The 19,850-nt window shown below is 35.0% G+C and overlaps 1 long non-coding RNA gene across 2 annotated transcripts in view; it reads right to left on the reverse strand.

Moving 5' to 3' along the window:
* Positions 1–207: 207 nt before the first annotated feature.
* Positions 208–19,850, reverse strand: part of LOC139360096 (uncharacterized) — a 53,437-nt gene continuing 33,794 nt past the window's right edge. For both annotated transcript variants that reach the window (XR_011617204.1, XR_011617203.1), the window contains exons 2-3: positions 15,281–15,345; positions 208–482 (exon numbers count right to left, since the gene is read on the reverse strand). This is a non-coding gene — a long non-coding RNA (uncharacterized lncRNA). The remainder of the gene's footprint in view (positions 483–15,280; positions 15,346–19,850) is intronic.

Genomic DNA, 19,850 nt, shown 5'->3' on the forward strand with positions numbered 1-19,850 from the left:
TCCCCACAAATGAATTGGAACAGAATTTTTGATGAGCAAATTGTGTATAATATGAGATGCTGAGTATTAGAAGAAGACAATGTCTTTTCTGTGTAGACGTGGACATAGAATGTGGAATAATAGTCATCAGAGACTCAGAAGCGTGGGAGGGTGGGAACAGGGTGAGGGATGAGAAATTATTTAATCAACACAGTGTACTTTATTTGGGTGATGGTTACACTTAAAGGCCAGACCTCACCACTACACAACATATCCATGTAATAAAACTGCATTTGCACCCCTTACATTTAGACAAATAAAAAAGTGTAATTTTCAACTCATCATTTATCCAGTACTTCTTTGGGGGCATAAGTATTGTTTCTTCCTCCTCTGCTTGAGTAGTTACTCATTGTCTCATAAATAGAGTTGGAGTAAACTTCCCGGTCTTCTGAATGTGACTCACTCAAAACCAGTTGGATGTCTCTTCTGGAGTGGTTGTATGACTAAGGAAAAAGTGCAGGAAAACAAGATGTTCTGAATATTATTTCCTTTCATCGTTCTTTGGCTTTATTTAGTGTGTTCTTCAATTGACACATGGCAGTAGATCCATTATAAACACAGTACTTTAGTGAAATGTGATGTAGGGCATTCAATGCCTCTTTTGTGAGATCGCTGTTTGATATGCATACCCTCCCACAAACACATAGCACTAAAGAAGAGGAAGTAATAGACCCTCCCTACTTTTTCCTGTTTATGTTGTGCAGTTGTTTTCAAATGGGGCGTTAGAGGGGCTGTGGGAAAACAAGAAATATTTAAGATCTCTTTTCTGTCTGCTTGCATCACCATTTGAAATGAAAAGAAACAAAACTATAAACAGAAAACTCAAAGAATACCAAGTTGTGAGGGGGTGCAGTCTGTCATCTTTACACACAAGGAATCTAATCATTATTTGTTTCCTTGGTTTCTAAAATTGCAGTTTACCTGCCTAAAGCTGTCTGGATAATACTTATATTCAAAGCAAGGTGAGATGAAAAAGATATTGTATTTCTCCTTGGGGCTCTTGCAAACTAGGAATCCACCTGCCCCTAAGAATCCATTACCTTTGAGAAAAGTCCTTGTGACTGGGAGCCACTATGATAGATGTGGCGAACGTGTTGGGGAGTGTGATTAATGCGTCAGGAATGCTAGATGAGACAAAGTTGGAAAGTTCTTTATGGAGAGTGTATAATTTGAACCAGAGGTTCTCAAATTGCTGATGCTCTTTGTGTGGGCGTGGGTCAGTGAGCTCATGGCAGAATCAACTGGTAAATTTGAACATGTTTTCACATGACACAGGGCTATTTTAATATTTTTAATTGTGAATTGTCTGTTCATGTTTTATCTATTTCTTTATATAATGTTGGCCCTTTTCCCTCAATTTCTAGAATTTCTATATGAACTTGGCTTAATAGTCCTTAATCTGTGGTCTGTGCTACATGTTGCAAGTGGTTTCACCCAGTTTGTCATTTATCTTTTCACTTTGCTTACAATGCTTTGTAATTAAAAATCGATGCAGTAAAATCTATCAATTTTTTACTGCACTGACATTTCTAGTTAGACTTAAAAATTCCTTGTTGGAACCCAGGTTGTGAGTAATGTGTGTTTTCTTCTGGTATTTGCAGGTCTTATTTTTACATACAGACCTCTGGATACATTTGAAATTGATTGTCATTCATGGCGTGAGGAAAAGACCTAATTTGATCTTTTACAAATTGTTACCTTTATTTTAGTGGCATGAGACACCACTTTTATTATATAGTAGATTTTTAAGTGCAGCTGAATCTATTTCTAAACTTTTCATTTTATTCTATTGTGTCTGTTTATGCATGCACCACAAAGCCATTTATAGAGGCTTTTTATTAAGTTTTAACAACTAATGGGATTGGAGTACTTCTGTTTTACTGTTTTCCTAGCAATTGTTGTATCTTTATTTTTGCAATAACTTTGGATCAACTTGTCTATGTTCATTAAAAAATTCCCATTGAAATTTTTATTAAAACTGCATTAAATTGATAAATTAACTGAGGACAATGGACATCTTAATGACATAGAGGTGTCATAGCCAAGAACAAGAAATAGCTTTCTATTTGTTCACAGCCTTTTTTTTTTTTTTAATTTTTAAGGAGTATTTGATAATTTTTTCTTATAGGTTTTAAACATTTTTATTAAGTTTATAATCAAATGCTTTATGATTTTTATGGCTATTGTAAATGAGATTATCTCATTCATTATATCTTCTAACTGGATTTTATATGTGAATACAAATACTATTGATGTTATGCCAATTTTGTATATTGCTACTTTAGCTTCTTTTATACTTTGGTTTGTTTTACTATGTTTCAATAGAGTTTTGATGTATAATAGTATTATGTCATCTGTGTATTGAGATGTTTAATTTTTTTGCGTATTCTTATGTCTCCAATTGTTTTCTGAAGTCTAAGTTCATTAGCTAGTACATACCAAAGTATCTTAAATAGCAGTGGAAATAGAAGTCATCCTGTCATTGACCTTGACCAAGTCCATTGACTCAGACTTTTTCTCTAGGGTTTTCCCATTAAATGATTACATTGGCTTTAGAATCTTTCTCTCTTTCTCTCTCCCTCTCCTCATCCCATCTCACTCTATATATCAATAGATAGATAGATGATTGATAGATAGATGATAGTCTACCTTCTTGTCTAAATGATTTTTCAATAGTAATAAATTATAGATATTGTCATATAATTTTTCATGATCTATGGAGAGAGTAATGTAAATTTTCTCCTTGTATTGATTAATATAGTTAATTATTGTGATACATATTCAAATTTTGAAGTAGTTTTGCATTCCTGATATAAAACCTGCTTGATGTAGTATCTTCTAAATGTAATGTTGGGATCTTCTGCTAGTATTTTAGTCAATATTTTTGCATGCATATTTATAAATGATATTTATCTTTAATTTTTTTCTCTGCTGCATTTATCAGGTTTCCTTATCAGTGTTACATTTGTTTCATAAAAATAACTTGAAAGTTTTTCTTACTGTCTATGTTCTGATGAATTTGTGCAAGATTGGTACTGTTTGGTTTCTAAAAGTTTGTCAGAATTTCCTTTGAGATGACCAAGACCTACCATTTCTCTTCTCTTTTCTTTTTTATTATAAAGTAATTTTAAATAACTTTTATTTTTTCTATGAAAATTTGCCGGCTTCAGTTTTCTGTCTCTTAATAGGGTCAGTTTTGGAAGACTGTATTTTGTAAAAATGCATCCCTTTTCTCTAGTATTACCATCATGCATTACCATCAATTATAATTTACCCTGGGCTGGGTGTTAGAATAGCAATAGTTGTGAGGCTGGCTACTATAATTTACACCTCTATTATTCACATAGCAGAATAAACAGTATTTTCCCCTCTTCTTTGGGTGGTTTATTTGTATTGTATTGTTTTAATTTTAATTTCCCATGTATCAATAATTATTTCTTCTTCATTTTTTATTAGCTTGTATGCTTCTGCTTTATCTTACCTTTTTATAGATTAAATTAATTCATTTATTTTAATTTTTTTCTAATGAAGCAGAATTTGATTTATTTGATGTAACCTTTTTATGGGTCCTCTACCACACTTATTCATGTTTTTGTGTTTATTTCATTCAGTGTAATTTCTTTTAGCTATTCTTTAACACATACAGGCAGTCCAGGTTTCTGCATACACAATTAAATATCTAATATTATTAATCTCATAATTTTCAAATTAAATAAATTGCCTTTGTTTTGAAGAAAACCTTACTTATGCAGTTAGGATTCAATATTGTTTCATACAACATCTAATGCAGTGCCAAGTACAGAGTTTGTATTCTAAAATATATTTTGAATTGGGAAATTATCAGTCAGTTAAGTAATACCTTGAAGCCTGATATAAAACAACTTGGTGAAGTGGCTATAGACTATTTCCTAGGTTGAAAGCTTCATGTTAAGAGTTTATGCACCATGAGGGTTAATACGGTTTGGCTCTGTGTCCTCACCCAAATCTCATCTTGAATTATAGTCTCCACATGTCAAGGGAGGAACCTGTAATCCTCGAGTGTGGAGGGAGGGAAGTGATTAGATTATGTGGGTAGTTTCTCCCGTGCTCTTCTCGTGATAGTGAATAAATGCTCACAAGATTTTATGGTTTTATACATGGCAGTTTTTCCTGCTCTCATGCATGCTTTCTCACCTGCCACCATGTAAGATGTGCCTGCTTTCCCTTCTGCCATGATTCTAAGTTTCCCGAGGTCTTCCCGGCCATGCAGAACTGTGAGTCAGTTAAATCTCTTTCCTTTGTAATTTTCCAGTCTTGGGTAGTATTCTTCATAGTAATGTGAGAATGAACTAATACAAGGGTATATAGCTTTTGTTCTCAAAATTTTAGGTAGATAAGAGTCTTATCCATGAAAGCATTAAAGGAAAGCCATAAAAATAGTGAGCAAAGTATTATATATAACCTAATATAATAATAACTTCTAAAATAATTTCTTTAATGGTATCAGAAATGAATAGTTTAATATCAAAACATTGGTGGGTAAGTTGGAGGTAATTATAACCTTATTCCACATAGTAGGTCATGTATGTTCTTTAGTAGGGATGAACCACACTTCAAACAATCAGCAACAATGTGACCAGAGATCTTAATGATTCTTCTCCTAAAATATTAGATGCCATAATTATCTTTCTAGACAGATGCCAAAGCAGAGGTTTTCACTATTTTTTATTTTGGAAAACTTTTGATAACTGTAAAATTGTATTGCTCTCCTTGGTCACACATCATCTGTTACCTCTCTATCCTTCTCCCAGGTGGAAACCTACTCTAAGAAATGATTTTGCAAATTAAGAGAGCTCTTTTTAAATACACTCATTACATATTACATGTTTAAATAATGGCCACTGATAACTATCCCCCTATGGCATTTCTGATGCTGTTTCTCACTTGAAACTCTGATAGCATCTGGGCCATGGACTAATCCTATGTAGAAGTAGGTAAGGGCCTGCCAGAGAGGTTAAAATGTGAGTCTTGTTGACAGATGGCTTGGAAAGCATTTTCAATTACAGAAAGCAAGGAGCTAATGAATAGAGAAGGTATAAACAGAAGACTATGGTAACCAAGTATCACAGGCAGAAACTATCATCTGTAATAATGGTGTGAACACACCTATGAAATATGAATAAAATAGATTATACTTTAGCAAAAGTCTTTTTTCGTAGCACACACATTTTTAGTCTCAGTTTGTATTTGTAAGTTGGCATTTCTTCTAGGAAAATCTAAATCATTTGAAGTATTTTCTTTTTGTGGGCATTTCTATTTTGAATTAAATCAGTGCAGGCCAGTACTGTCTTTCTACTCAAGAAAAGAGTAGAAGATTCAGCATTAGAACCCAGGGTTTGAATCCTGGCTTTAGGTTGCATTGTGTTCTTGAGCAATTGCTAACACCAACACACCTCAGTTTTTAAACCCGTGTAATACACATAATAACCTACATGAGAACAAATGTAAGATAATATATGTAGAGGCACTGGATAAATCTTAAATGTAAATTTTTACAGGCATGTTCTTGGGTGATAAAATCCTCTTCCTGTTACTCTTCTTTATTCTTTGTTTATGCATTTTTGTTGATTTTGTTTGTTTTTATTTCATTTCATTTTCATTTTATGTATTGAAGGTGTACTTTTTTTTTTTTTTTTTTTTTTTTGGTACAGAGTCTCACTCTGTCAGTGAGGCTGGAGTGCAGTGGAGCGAAATCGGTTCACTGCAACCTCTACCTCCCAGGTTCAAGTGATTCTCCTGCCTCAGCCTCCTGAGTAACTGAGAATACAGGTGCATGCCACTGTGCCAGGCTAATTTTTGTATTTTTAGTAGAGACGGGATTTCACCATGTTGGCCAGGCTGGTCATAAACTCCTGACCTCAAGTGATCCACCCGCCTGGGCCTCCCAAACTGTTGGGATTACAGGCAGGAGTCACCGCACCTGGCCTTACATGACATTTTGATATACACTATGCAGAGTGAAATGATCACTACAGTCAAGGTAATTAACATATCTATTGTCTCACATCATTATCTTTTTCTGTGTATATGGTAAAACCACCTAAAATCTATTCTTTTAGCAAATTTCCAATACACAATACAATAATATTAAGTGTAGCCCTCGTGTTGTATATTAGAGCTCTTAACTTTATCTTGAATAAGTGCAGTCTGTACCCTTTGACCAACATCTCTCCTTCCTCCTACCCTCATCTCAGAAGTTCTTTCTGTTTCTATGCATTTAACTTTTGTTTAGGATTGCACATTTAAGACAGATCATGCCTATTTTTCTTTTTATGTCTGGTGTATCTCACTTAGCATAATGCCTCCAAGTTCGTTTATGTTGTTGCAAATGACAGGATTTCCTTCTCTATTAAAGCTGAATAATATTCCATCATTTGTGTGTGTGTGTATACAATTGATTTATCCGCACATCAGTCATTGGTCACTTAGGTTGTGTATATATCTTAGCTATTGTCAATAATGCTGCAATGGACATGCAGGTGCAGAAAATGGGAATAATAATGATATCAGTCACATGTGGGTGCTGTGGTAATTAAAATTTTTAAAAAGTTAAGCTCTTAGCCTGGGCCTACCATACAGCATGTGCTAAGTAAGTTCTAGTTATTGCTGGTGCTGATGTTTTTCTACTTTTTATATTACAAGAGTTACGTTTTTGGTATTTACACAACTGTTTCCCATTTCTATGTTTTGCCATTTGGGGGCAGACCCTATGTGGCATTCGGAATATTTGTGAACCTTACTGTGATTGAACAAATTTCATTGCTAAAGTTACAGTTTATGGACTATGGTGTCCTAAGTGAGACTAACCTTCCCTGGGAGAAATCAGAATGATTGGGACAGAATACAGAGGACATAGTAATTAGCAGTTCCCATATTTGCTGACAGTATCCATGCCACGTGGCACAGCTCCAAGCACCACACAGCTCAAGATGTTCAGTGTTTTAGCTACGCAGGAGAAGCGGATGGCAGAATGATAGAGCCCAGTGCTTAATTGTTTTAACATCCTCATTCAAATGCAAGCTGAGTTTCAAAGATAGACATCCTTTTATTTCAACAAAGGGCAGATTTTAACTGACAAAAATAAATGCTGAAACTACAACCTCAGAGAACCATTACACTGCAAATGTTTCATTGAAGTTTGACTCTGTTTTCTCTCAGCTGTGGAGGCATTTATGGAAACGTGAGAGCCATAAAATGATGTTCTAACATAATATTATCTGCAATCTTCTCCAGGAAGAAGATGCCTATGAGTCCAGTTGGATTTTACTTTAAGGTACTCACAGCGGCCAAATCAATAAGAGTGTATTTTGAGGCAAGTTTTAGCAAGTATGTTCTCATTTAGTGCTGAAATACAGAAAGAATATAATCACACAGATATTTTAATTTGACTATAAATCACTCCTTGCATAAAACCTATCTGACCTAGAATTTCTAAGTTTTCCAACTATTTTTTAAATTTTAATAACAAATTTAACCACCATATCAATGCTACAGTATGAAATGAACTTAGAATTTTAAAACAGTACTAGACATTTGCCTGTGTTCAGAGCAGGAACATACGTGTGTGTGCATGTGTGTGTGTGCACGTGTGTGCGTGTATGCATGTGTGTATGTGCATGCATTCAGACATGTACATAGGCATAACTTTTATATTTTTATATTGTGCCAGAAAGATTTATTTTGTTACAAAGAGATTTACTTAACAAATATGGGGAAAAGGAAGGAAAAGAAAAAAATAAAACAATTGCTTGGGAATACATTGAGAAAATTATTCAAGAATCAGAGAGATCAGTCCAGTCTTAACATTACACAGCCTTAAATAAAGCTTTATTTTGAGTGAGCCAACCTATGTTTATGCTTCAGAGAGGGGTATATTCTGAAATTTACATATATCCAGTGATGCACAAATCGATCAAATGCAAGTAGCAAAATTCTGTCTCAAAAAACAGTACTTCTGTTTTTGCTCTTTGTCTTAAAAATGGCTTGTTTCTTGTTAAAGATGAACGAAACGCCTTAATATTTGTTTTAAATGTTAAATAATAATGTAAAATAATTTAACCTGGGTCATGATGCCAGATTGAAATAACAGACTGAGATCTGTTGACAGTGTTAACAACTACTAGTACCCTGAAATCAAACTGATCAAGGAGACATCTTTCGGCCATACATAATTATGATTGACATCCATACTGATGACCACAAGGTTTTATGAAGTATTGAGATACTTTTGTAATTATTGACCAAAACAATTCTGCATTTTTAAAGATAAAATTTATTTTCTCCATTGTCTTTAAAGATTGTGTTTCTGCAAGAGGGGAGTGAGACTTGGAAGTTATATTCTTAATAAAGTAACCAGGTAATTATGACCATCAACCTGCTTTAAAAAAAAAAAAAAACCACAGTCCAAATACAGTGAAAACTAGCTTTTGATTCACACTATTTCTGCTTTAGCATTGCAGGTTTATAGGGTACTGTATTCGTCCATTCTCATGAGATTTACTTAACAAATATGGGGAAAATTCTCATGAATGGACTAATACAGTCCATACAGCTCTGAAGAAATACCTGAGACTAGGTAATTTATAAAGGAAAGAAGTTTAATTGACTCACAGGTCAGCATGGCTGGGGAGGCCTCAAGAAACTTGCAATCATCACTGAAGGTGAAGGGAAAGCAAGACACCTTCTTCACAGGGCAGCAGGAAGGAGAGGTGCTGAGCAAATGGGGAAAAGCTCCTTATAACACCATCAGATCTCGTGAGAACTCACTCACTACCGTGAGAACATAATGGGGGTAACCGCACCTGTGATTCAATTACCTCCTTCTAGGTCCCTCCCACGACACTTGGGGATTATGGGAACTACAATTCAAGTTGAGATTTGGGTGGGGACACAGCCAAACCATGTCAGGTTCCCTCTAAGAACAAGAATTCTCCTGCCACTTAGTGTAAGTTGGTGTTATTCAAATTCTTTCTCAATTTCTCCAGGTTTCAGTTAGCAAAAACAATAGCAAGTATAGTTGATTCTCATCATTTCATGATATCTTTATTTGTGAATTTGCCTTGCTAAGATTTATCTGTAGCCCCCTAACCAACACTCTCAGTCCTTTCATGATGCACAAAGCAGTAAAAAGTTGGAGTCAACTGATGCCAACATTCCCACCTGACAACAAACAAGGCCATGCTCTGCCTTTTAGTTGCAGCTCTCAACAGTAGGAACATGTGCTCATTTTGCAGTCTGTATAGTGCCATGATTTTGACATTTGTGTGCCTTTTTTTTTTTTTTTCCAGAGTCTCACTCTGTTGCCCAGGCTAGAGTGCAGTGGTGCGGTCTTGGCTCACTGCAACCTCTGCTTCCTGGTTTCAAGCGATTCTCCTGCCTCAGCTTCCTTAGTAGCTGGGACTACAGGTAGATGCCACCATGTCTGGCTAATTTTTTTTTTTTTTTTGTATTTTTTATAGTAGAGATGGGGTTTCGCCATGTTGGCCAGGCTGGTCTCGAACTCCTGAGCTCAAATGATCTGCCCACCTTGGCCTACCAAAGTGCTGAGTTTACAGGCACGAGCCACGGTGCCCAGCCCTATTTGTGTGCTTTTTGTTGATGATTCTGCGTTTACAATAGCCCCTAAGCATAGTGCCAAACTGCTGGCTAGTGTTCCTAGATACAAGAAGTTAGGGATCAGCTTCAATTGGGCATGAGTTACGGATCATCAATGAGTTCATAATGTTAATGCATCAATCATATACATCAGATGAGGTGTCTTTCAAGAAAATCACACACACAAAGAGGTTATGTATAGATTGTTTGATGAAAATGAATGGAGGCTCGCAGGAATCTAACCTTGCACTTCCTTTAGGAGCAACGGTTCTGTATTTGTTAATTCAGTATTTACAGCAACTATATAGAACACAACTACCATGAAACATGAAAATCCATTGTATATAATGAATAAATTTACCTTACATTTTAAATTCATCTCAATAGAAGTTAATGGCTTGTTTGTGATTCTTAAAGCCTCTTTGGGATGGTATAAAATAGAGTCCAATGAGAAATCTATGTAAAAAACATGATCTGCCTTTGAATAAATGTGTTTTTATTAATAGCTATTGTACATATGCTATGTTAAGTCCATCTTGTTTATATAAGAACAATATTTTATTACCATAATTAGAGTGACAATAATTATTATTGAGTAGTAACATACTGGCTGAAAATTCCTAGGTGTCCAGAACCGTGTATAGCAGAACATATGCATTTTTTCATTTAATCTTCCATTGTACAGGTAAGCACAGGAAGGAACAGAGGCTTTGAGACTTCCCCAGACACACTGCTGGTAAAAAAATGGACCTATTAATACATATTTTTATGTTAAGTATGTTTTATTTTTTAAGTATGTATTAACTATATAGAAATATGTACATATATTAAGTCGATTAAACATGTGTTGGCATAATTAACTTTTTGATGCCTGTTGCCTTAGTAGATTGTAACTCTCATAAAAGAGGATCTCTTGTTTTTCTTATCTTGGTGTTAGTGCGTCTCACGAACACGAGCCCTCCATGTAGAATGGACACACAAATGGGTGTGTGCTGCATGTAAAGTGGGCTTTGAGCCAATAATGTTAGCGTTACATCTTAGAATCACAAGGTAAAGAAATCCTAGGAGTGTTATGTAATGAGGAGCACATTAGTCCCCTCCCTGGCAATAGTTAACATTGTCAATACTGGAAAGTCAGTCAATCTGAGTCGCATATTTTAAAGTATACAAATGGGGAAACTGTTATCTGTCCTTTGCCTTATTTTAAGTTACTTCCACATCCACAACACTTATGAATATTAAATGACACATTAGCTGTAAAAACAATGTCAAACACACAGGAGCTGCTGGCCGTGAATTATCATCATCATCATCATCATCATCATCGTCATCATTCACTAGATTCCATCATTGCTTCTTTCAACATTTAGAGTTTGACAGTTGTTTCCTTGAACTAAGTTCAAATATGATTCTTAGTGTTCCTGCTTTTTATACTGGTCTTGCCCAAATTCATATGAGTTGAACTATTTCTAAGATATATCATTAAAATTAAAAAGAAGGCTTTCAGCAATTTGTATTTTATATGTTTTTACTGAGTCAATTTTGGCTTAATTTCTCATATCATGTTTGATTACATATCACTCAAAGCACGTCTGAATTTGGCACTAAATATCTCTTTGATCAACCATCTCAGAACGTTGGGATTTTCTTAATGGAGTACCTCCCTACATCAGATGAAATACACTAGCAAATAAAAGCAATGATATCTTATTGTTCCATAAATAGCAATCAATAAATCCTTTTTAAAAAAAATTAAAATTTCCTTACAAACTTATCTTGAGTTCATTAGATAACATTCAAAATCCTGGCATTATCCCCCAACAAGCAGACTTTAGCTTTTCAAATGGCTGGTAGGAAAATTTAAGAGCTACGTTTTAGAGTTGGGCAATTGATTTCCTTTTAATGATGTGATACATTTTAATGCCCGATAAGCTCAATGAGAAAAGAGTCTTCTGTGAAGCATTTACTCAATAAATATTGATGTGGGTTGATTTACAACATTGCACCCTGTCAGCAATTTATGTTTTTAAGGTAACAAACTTAAAATGGAAGCTGCTGAAGAATTTTACTTCTAAGAGTATGTTGAATACTTAGTTGTCTTCTTTTAACTTTCATCTTTGCCTTATTTGGTGACTAACACCAAATATATTTTGTTCCTCGGGTTGATTTTTCTATATGATGAGATGGAAACTCACCAGATCTATGGCTTGAAAACATTTCCCATCTCAGACAAAGTTTCTTGTCTTTCGTTGTGTCATAGGTCAAATACAAATTCTACAATGACCTTTCACACAATGAAAGCAAGATGAAAGTCAGTCCTGTGAAGTTAACCACTCAGTACTCTGCCGCCTGTTGAAAAAAGCAATTTTATGTCAAAAGAACTACAGAGTCTCAGCCTGAGAAAGAAGCTCCCAATTTCTCTTGAGCCAGTGTGGTTTTAAGTTAGGTAAGTTTGAAATGACTGGGAAAATAGCAAAAATCAATGCATGTTAATACACATTCATTAGGTACCTGTTCTGCATAGGCGTGTGCAACATTATTCAACATCCGGTAAATATTATTGAGCTGTCTTATGAGTAAATAATTGTTCCAGGCATCTGAGATAAGGTAATAAACAAAAGATACAAAGGCTCTTTGAAAACACAGTTTATATTGTAGTGAAATGAAGTGGGTGAATAAATATGTGTCAGGTAGAGATAAGTTTTGTGAATAAAAAGAAACCAAAGCAGGCTAAAATAATACACAGGATAGTTTATGTCTGGGCTACCTGCTATTTGCTTGCTTTATAGACGATGAGGGAAAACCACTCTTAAGGAGGTGATATTTGAGAAGAAGCTTGAAAATAGTGAGAGAATAAGCCAAGTAGAGGTGAGAGAAAGAATATTTCGATCAGAAAAAATCAGCAGGTGGAACCAACTTGGCATGTTTAAGGAAGAGCGAGATCAATTTGATTGGGAGAAGCAAGTGAAGGAAGAGTGAAGGAAACCCAGTCAGGGGCTAGAGTTCAGATTTATTTTACACATGAGGGGAAGCCAGTAGAAGGTTTTAAGTCTGGGAATAGTATTCTCTTGTCTTATGTATATTTCAAGGAAGATTCACTGGCTGTCGGGTAAAAGTAGATTGTTGGAACCCATCTTTATGAGCTTGGAGTACTCAAAGTTCCTTAAATAGGACACCAACAGCATTATCCAGAGAGGAAATGTTTGATCAACGGGACCACATGAAAATTAATACCTTCTGTTCATCAAAAGACACCATCAAGAGAGGAAAAAGTCAGCCTGTAGAGAGGGTGGTGATATTTGCAATATGTGTATTGCAAATACACATGTATATGTGTGTTCATATACAAATACGCATATACACACATATATGTATACAAATATGTATACACCCATGTGTGTACATATGTGTGTGTGTATAATGCCTCATATCCAAGATATTCAGAATATAAAGATATAAAGAACTAAAAATCAATAAGAAAAGATAACCCAACATAAATCAGGCAGACGACATGGGTGTTTTTATAGAAGATGATACATTTGACCAAACAGTAACATGGAAAGGGGCTCTCAAGTTTGTTAGCCATCAGGTTACTGCAAATTAAAATCACAATTTGATGCCACTAGATATTCACTAGCATGGCTACAAGGAAACAAAGGAAAATGTCAAGTATTAGGATGTAGAGCAACCAGAATGTTCAGATGCTGCCTGTAGAAGTGAAAATGGGGATGATAGCTTGACTAAGTATATGGTGTGCGGAAAAGAGAGAGAACAAGCATGCCTCTCAGGGACTTTTGCCTGAGTAACAAAACGAATAATGGTCTGTATTCAAGATGGAGATGGCAATTGTAGATGCCATTTGAAAGAGAAGAGAGAAATGAAGGGTGTCTTCTCCCTGTTTGGTTTGCAGTTTCTATTAGACATTCTAGTAGAGTTTCTGAGTAGGTAGTAGGACATGAAGATTTAAAAAGATGTCAAGATTTGTAAGATAAACTTGGGTGTTTCAGCACCTAGATGATATGTAATGCATTGTGATTAGATGAGATCACCTAGAAGGTGAATAAAAGTAGAGGAGAGAAGGAGGCCAAAATTGAGACGGCCAAGCATGCCAACATTTGGAGTTTGGAGAATAAGGGAAACACAAAATAGACAGAGATAGTCAGAGAGTAAATGCAGAAGAGTACAGTGTCACAGAAGCCAAGCGTTCAAGTTCAAGGTGTTTCAAGGAGGACTTGAAGAGGAAATGGTAAGCTATGCTAAACAAGGGAAGGTTTTGGAAGATGAAGACAGAAGCTTGACTACTCAATTAGGCAAGATGGAAGTTACTGACAACCTTGAAAGGAGCCTTTCCAGTGGATGTGATCCCAGAATCTGGTTACAATGATTTGAGAAAAAAGTTGAGGCTGGGCACAGTGGCTCACACCTGTAATTCCAGCACTTTGGGAGGCCGAGGCAGGTGGATCAAGAGGCTAGGAGTTTGAAACCAACCTGGCCAACATGGTGAAACCCCGTCTCTACTAAAAATAAAAAAAATTAGTTGGGCGTGGTGGCGGGCACCTGTAATCCCAGCTACTGGGGAGGCTGAGGAAGGAGAATTGTTTGAACTTGGGAGGTGGAAGTTTCAGTGAGCCGAGATCACACCATTGCACTCCAGCGTGGGCAACAGGGCGAGACTTCATCTTAAAAAAAAAAAAAAAAAAAAAAGTTGATAAAGCGAAAACAGGATAGGTCATTATTTCTAGGGACACCCTTTCTCTGCTATTTATAGGCACAGAAAAATGGAATGGTAGGTTTAAGGTGACATGGAATGAAAGGAGAGAATATTTAGAAAAAAAGTGTCAAATTCTGATCGTAACCTTGTAGGGCTAATACAGTAGAGGAGAAACTGATGCAGAAAACAAAGGGGGTTTGCAAGAGAAAATACTGGGTATGGAAGAAAGATAAGATGCAGTATATAAGTAAGAAAGCCAATCTTTGCTCACCAAAAGTAAGGAGAACTAGAATATGAGACAAAATAAGTAAGAATATCACAGACTCCAATCAACCTAGTTGAGTGCTACTTAAACTAACTGGCGTTTACAGAACACTCCTCCCAATAACATCAGAATATACATTTAAAAAATATATATACACATAGATAATTCAACAAGGCACACCATATGCTGGGCAATGAAACTAATTTAAATAAACAAAAAGTTATTGAAACCATACACAGCTTGTTTTCTGAGTACAAGAGAATTTGATTTAAAGAAAGTAACAATCTGAAAAATACCCTGAATATTTAGAAATTTCTATAATGCATTTAAAAACAACTCCTGACTCAAAAAAATGAATTCAGAAGAGAAGTTAGAACATGTGTTGAACTACATTATTTAAAAAAAAAAATCAAAAGTTTGTGGAAAATCTACATTTATGGGATGCAGCCGCAGCAGGGCTTAACAGGAAATGTATAGGCAAAGACAGTTGTATTCGGAAGGAAGAAAGGACCAACACCCATAACTTAAGCTTCCAACTTAAGAAGACTTTAGAAAAAGTAGAGCAAGGCAGGCCAGGCACGGTGGCTCATGCCTGTAATTACAGCATTTGGGATGAGAGGCGGGAGGATCACCTGAGCCCAGGAGTGCAGGGAGGATCCCTTGAGACCAACCTCAGCAACATGGAGAGACCTCATTCCTGTAAAACATTAAAAAAAAATAAAAATAAAAAGAGCAAATTAAAGTCAATTAAGTAGACATAAGGAAATGATAAAGATAATGGTAGAAGTGAATAAATACAAATGTATAAATAATAGAAAAATATCCATGAAACTAAAAGCCAGTTTATTTGAATATTATGAATAAAATTGACTAATCTCTAAATATAAAAGCAAAGGAGATACACATTAACAATATCAATAATCAAAGAGGGAACAGTACTATTAAGTTATTTATCGTACAATATTATGAATAACTTCAGAACAATATTTGACAGCTTAGATGAAACAGACAAAATCTTTTAAAAGCACACATTTCCAAAGCTGACTCAAGAAAAAAAAGAAAATCATAATAACTCTATATTTATCAAATAAATTGAATTTCTAATTAAAATTTTCCCACAAATAAAATCCCAGGCCAAGATTTTATCAAACATTTAAGAAAAAATACCAATCTCACACAAAATATTCCATAGTGTACAGGAAAATGGAACCATAGTGTACAGGAAAACGGAACTCATACCATGAGACCAGTATTTCTCTGATTTTAGACTCATGAAGACCATTATAAAAAAAAGAGAACTATAGACAAAATCACTGATTAATACAGAGAAAATATAGTCGAAGTTTAAGCAAACTGTATCCAACTGTATGTGTGTGTGTGTACACACATATAGAAAGACATGCTTTATCCCAGGATATGCAAAGTTTGTTTGCATATATGAAAATTAAGGTAATCTACCATATTAATAAGTCAAAAAAGAAAAAACTTTTAAAAAATCAACACCCATTCATGATAAAATTCTGTCACCAAACTAGGAATAAGAGGCATTTTTCAATCTGGTGAAAGGCATCTATAAAAATATAGCTAAAAATAAAAAATATATTTAAATAGCTAATGTCAAACATAATAATGGGAGACTGAATTTTTTCCTAGTTCACTAACAAAACAAGGATATTTGCTTTTACTACTTCTATTTAACATTTTACTGAGGATCCTAGCCAGTACAGTAAGACAAGTAAAAAAAGAAGTCATATAGATTGGAAATGAAGAAGTAAAACTGTCCCTCTTTGTAGAGAAGATGATTGTGCATGTAAAAAATCTTTAGGCTTCTTAGTGCTGGTAGCACTGATACGTCATTTAGCAAAGTCACAGCATACAAGGTCAATATTAAAAATTAATTGCATTTCTACATTTAAGCAAACAACAATTTGAAAGTGAAAATATTTAAATGATCATTTACAATGGTATCCTAGAATATTCAATACTTAATCGAGGTCCCGAGAATATCAAATACATAGGACAAATCTTGCAATACAATATGCGCAAGACCTGTACTTGAAACACTACAAAAACTATTTTTTTAAAAAATGACCTAAAGTAAATGAAATTGTAATCCATGTTGATGGATTAGAAGACTCAATATTGTTAAGATGTTCATTTTTGCCCCAAATGATACACAGATCTCCACAATCCTAATCAAATTACCAGCAGGGTTACATTTATTTATTTGTTTATTGTAAAAATCGACAACTTGTATTTCAATTTACTTGGAAATATAAAGGATCTAGGATATCTGAAACTACTTTGAAAGAGAAAAACCAAAGTTAGACTTAGATTATATGGTATTAAGACTTACTTCAAAGCTATAGTAATCAGAACAGTATGTTACTGACGTAGAATAGACATGTAGATCAGTGGAGTAAAATAGAGTCAAGAACAGACATACACAAAAAGTCAGTTGATTTTAACAAAGATTCCAAGGCAATTAGATGGAGAAAGAAAAATCATTCAACCCATTGTTCTGTACCAAATGTATATGCATAGGGGAATAAATAAATCTTTCTCTTTACCTCAAACCATGTATAATACCATATCTATATCTCTCTGTGATATAAATATATAATATATAAAGAACTCTTGAGATTCAATAAGAAGACAAAATTAAAATAGTCAAAAAATGTGAGCACACATACAACATATATTTCATATATATACACACACACACACATATATATCTCCAATAATAGCCAATAATCAAGTGAAAAGATACTGAACATCTTAGTTGTCAGGAAAATGCAAGTAAAAATAACAATGAAAGTGAAACTGCTAAAGTTAGAAATACTTGAGAATACCAATCATTGGCAAGGATATGGAACAAGTGGATCTCTCATGCAATGCTGGGGGAATGTAAAGGGGTACAATGACTGCTAAGGGATGCAGTTTGACACTTTTTCATAAGCCTAAAGTTACACACGATTCTGCAATTTCTTTCCTACATATTTACCCGAGAAAATGAAAACATTTCACACACACTTACTTCTGCAGAAATGTTTAGAGCAGGTCTCTTGTTAATAGCTCTACCCTGGGAAAACTTTATAAGTTCTTTAACAGTGAATGTATAAACAAATTAATGTCTGTCTAGCCAGGAATATTACTTGGTTATAAAATAGCCAGAAATATCAACTCATGCAACGTTATGGAGCAATCTAAAACATATTCCTCTGAGGAAGCCAGATTCAGAAGAGTTGATAGCGTGTGATGCCATTTACATGAAAATCTAAAAAAGTGAGGTCTAATCTACAGTGATAGAAATTAGAAGTTACATCACAGGTTGCCTAGAGTCAGGGTCCAGTTAGATTGACCTTAAAGCAGCACCGGGAAACTTTCTGTGGTGATGCACATGTTCCATAGGCTGATTGTGATGGTGGTGGGAAGGGCAATTGCTCAAACCTCTTGATCTGCACTCTTCATTTGTGTCCATTTTAGTTTATGTAAATTATGTCTCAAAGTTAATTTTCAAAAGTTTTGGTCAAAAGTGCACTGTTGATCTAACAGAATTGTCTCCCAATTTGCGTCCGTGGTATTTTATGAATTAAATGACACGCAAAGAAAATGAGCAGTCAGAAGCAGGACAGCTGTGGGTCTACTTGGTTCCACTTTGAGAGATGTGGTGAGAAGTTTAAGAGGGACTTATGGCAAAGAACAGTGTCATTAGTGGAAGGGTATGCATTGGTTTTTGAAGAATTGACTTGAACCTACTCTTTTAAGAAAGATTTTGGCAAAGTTTGCCTCTCTTGCTCATTTGGTCTGCTCTACTAAAATTTAGACCAGTGTCAACAACTTGCTACTAGAATTGCTTTCTTCTATCTCACTGTAACTAATGTGTTCAACCTGCCAAAAGCAAGGAGAAGGAACAAAGTATCTAAGAAGGCACAAACACAGATTGGATTTAAAGCCGATAGATAAAGAAATCTCACTTTATGTCTCAGTGGAAATAATCAGTAAAGACATTAGCTAAATTGAAGGAGAGAGGGACAGGCTGTGAAATTTTAATCTCAGTGAGTAGACAAATTAGTTGACCATGTAATTATCCTATGACAACCAGGGATTGTTGGAGAATCACTTGGAAGGTGTGTCTATAACTTTAAAATGAAACATACTAACAGGGTTGTATGTTTTTAATTAACTACACTCAGCTTTGTGGGTACAGGCTCTGAGTAGGCAAAGGAATGAAGAAGCCAGGCTGTTGGGTGATTGTGGGGTGTGTAATTGGAAATAGGAATGTTTCTTAGCCACAACAAAATCATAGTTTATTCAAGGGACATACCCACACACATATATTTTTGTTGTTTTCATTGTGATGAATGATTTCTAATTCTTCTCTAGGTCAACCAGTTTTATTTTGTGCTTCCATATTTTTTGAAGTACGATTTCCTCTACCATGGATAGTATCTCTTTCTCCACCTATGACATTCCTATTCATTTTTAGAAACCTCACTCAAATATTCACACTTCTTTAAAATATTCCCTAATTTCGCTGGATGTTTCATAGATCACTGTCTCAGAACATGTTGTTCATGATCGGAGACTTTACAGATTTACTCATCAATTTGATTGTATGTTTCTTCTCTTACACCGTGACTCATTGTCCTCCTCCCATTCACTAACCTAACCATTTGGTTGCATCTCCATTTAACTCTTTTTGTTGGGGTTATCATAACATTCTCAGTCGCTTCTCTTCACTTTGCAAGGAGGCTCTACCTGGTCCACAATGGTGTTCTCAATCAGCACACAGTTGGTACACCATCCAACCTTCTAGAATTCAAAATTTGTCAATATCGCTTAACTTTAGTTAACTGAATTAATTCACTGTATAAGTCAATGTGGTGGTAAGTTAAGCAAATATAGTCCCTTCCTAACTGAAACTCACATTCTGCTCATTTTCTGGATCTTATCTTGAAAAGTTTTTCATTTCCATAATACAGAACTAAAATACATGGATCTATAACTATATCATCTCATCTCTCTCATCTTCCCACTTCACTTTTAGCACGACTTTTACAAGGTAAATTTATTGAGATATTAGAATCTCAAATCCTTCTCTTTTCTCCTTGCCCGTTATCCTTTGCACACATAGTTAGGGCAGAATATGAAGGCATAAGAGTGTAAAAATTGAGAAGAAACTTCATTATTGCAGAGAAA

The sequence above is a fragment of the Macaca nemestrina genome, chromosome 19, assembly GCF_043159975.1.
Source record: "Macaca nemestrina isolate mMacNem1 chromosome 19, mMacNem.hap1, whole genome shotgun sequence".
Taxonomy (NCBI): Eukaryota; Metazoa; Chordata; class Mammalia; order Primates; family Cercopithecidae; genus Macaca; species Macaca nemestrina.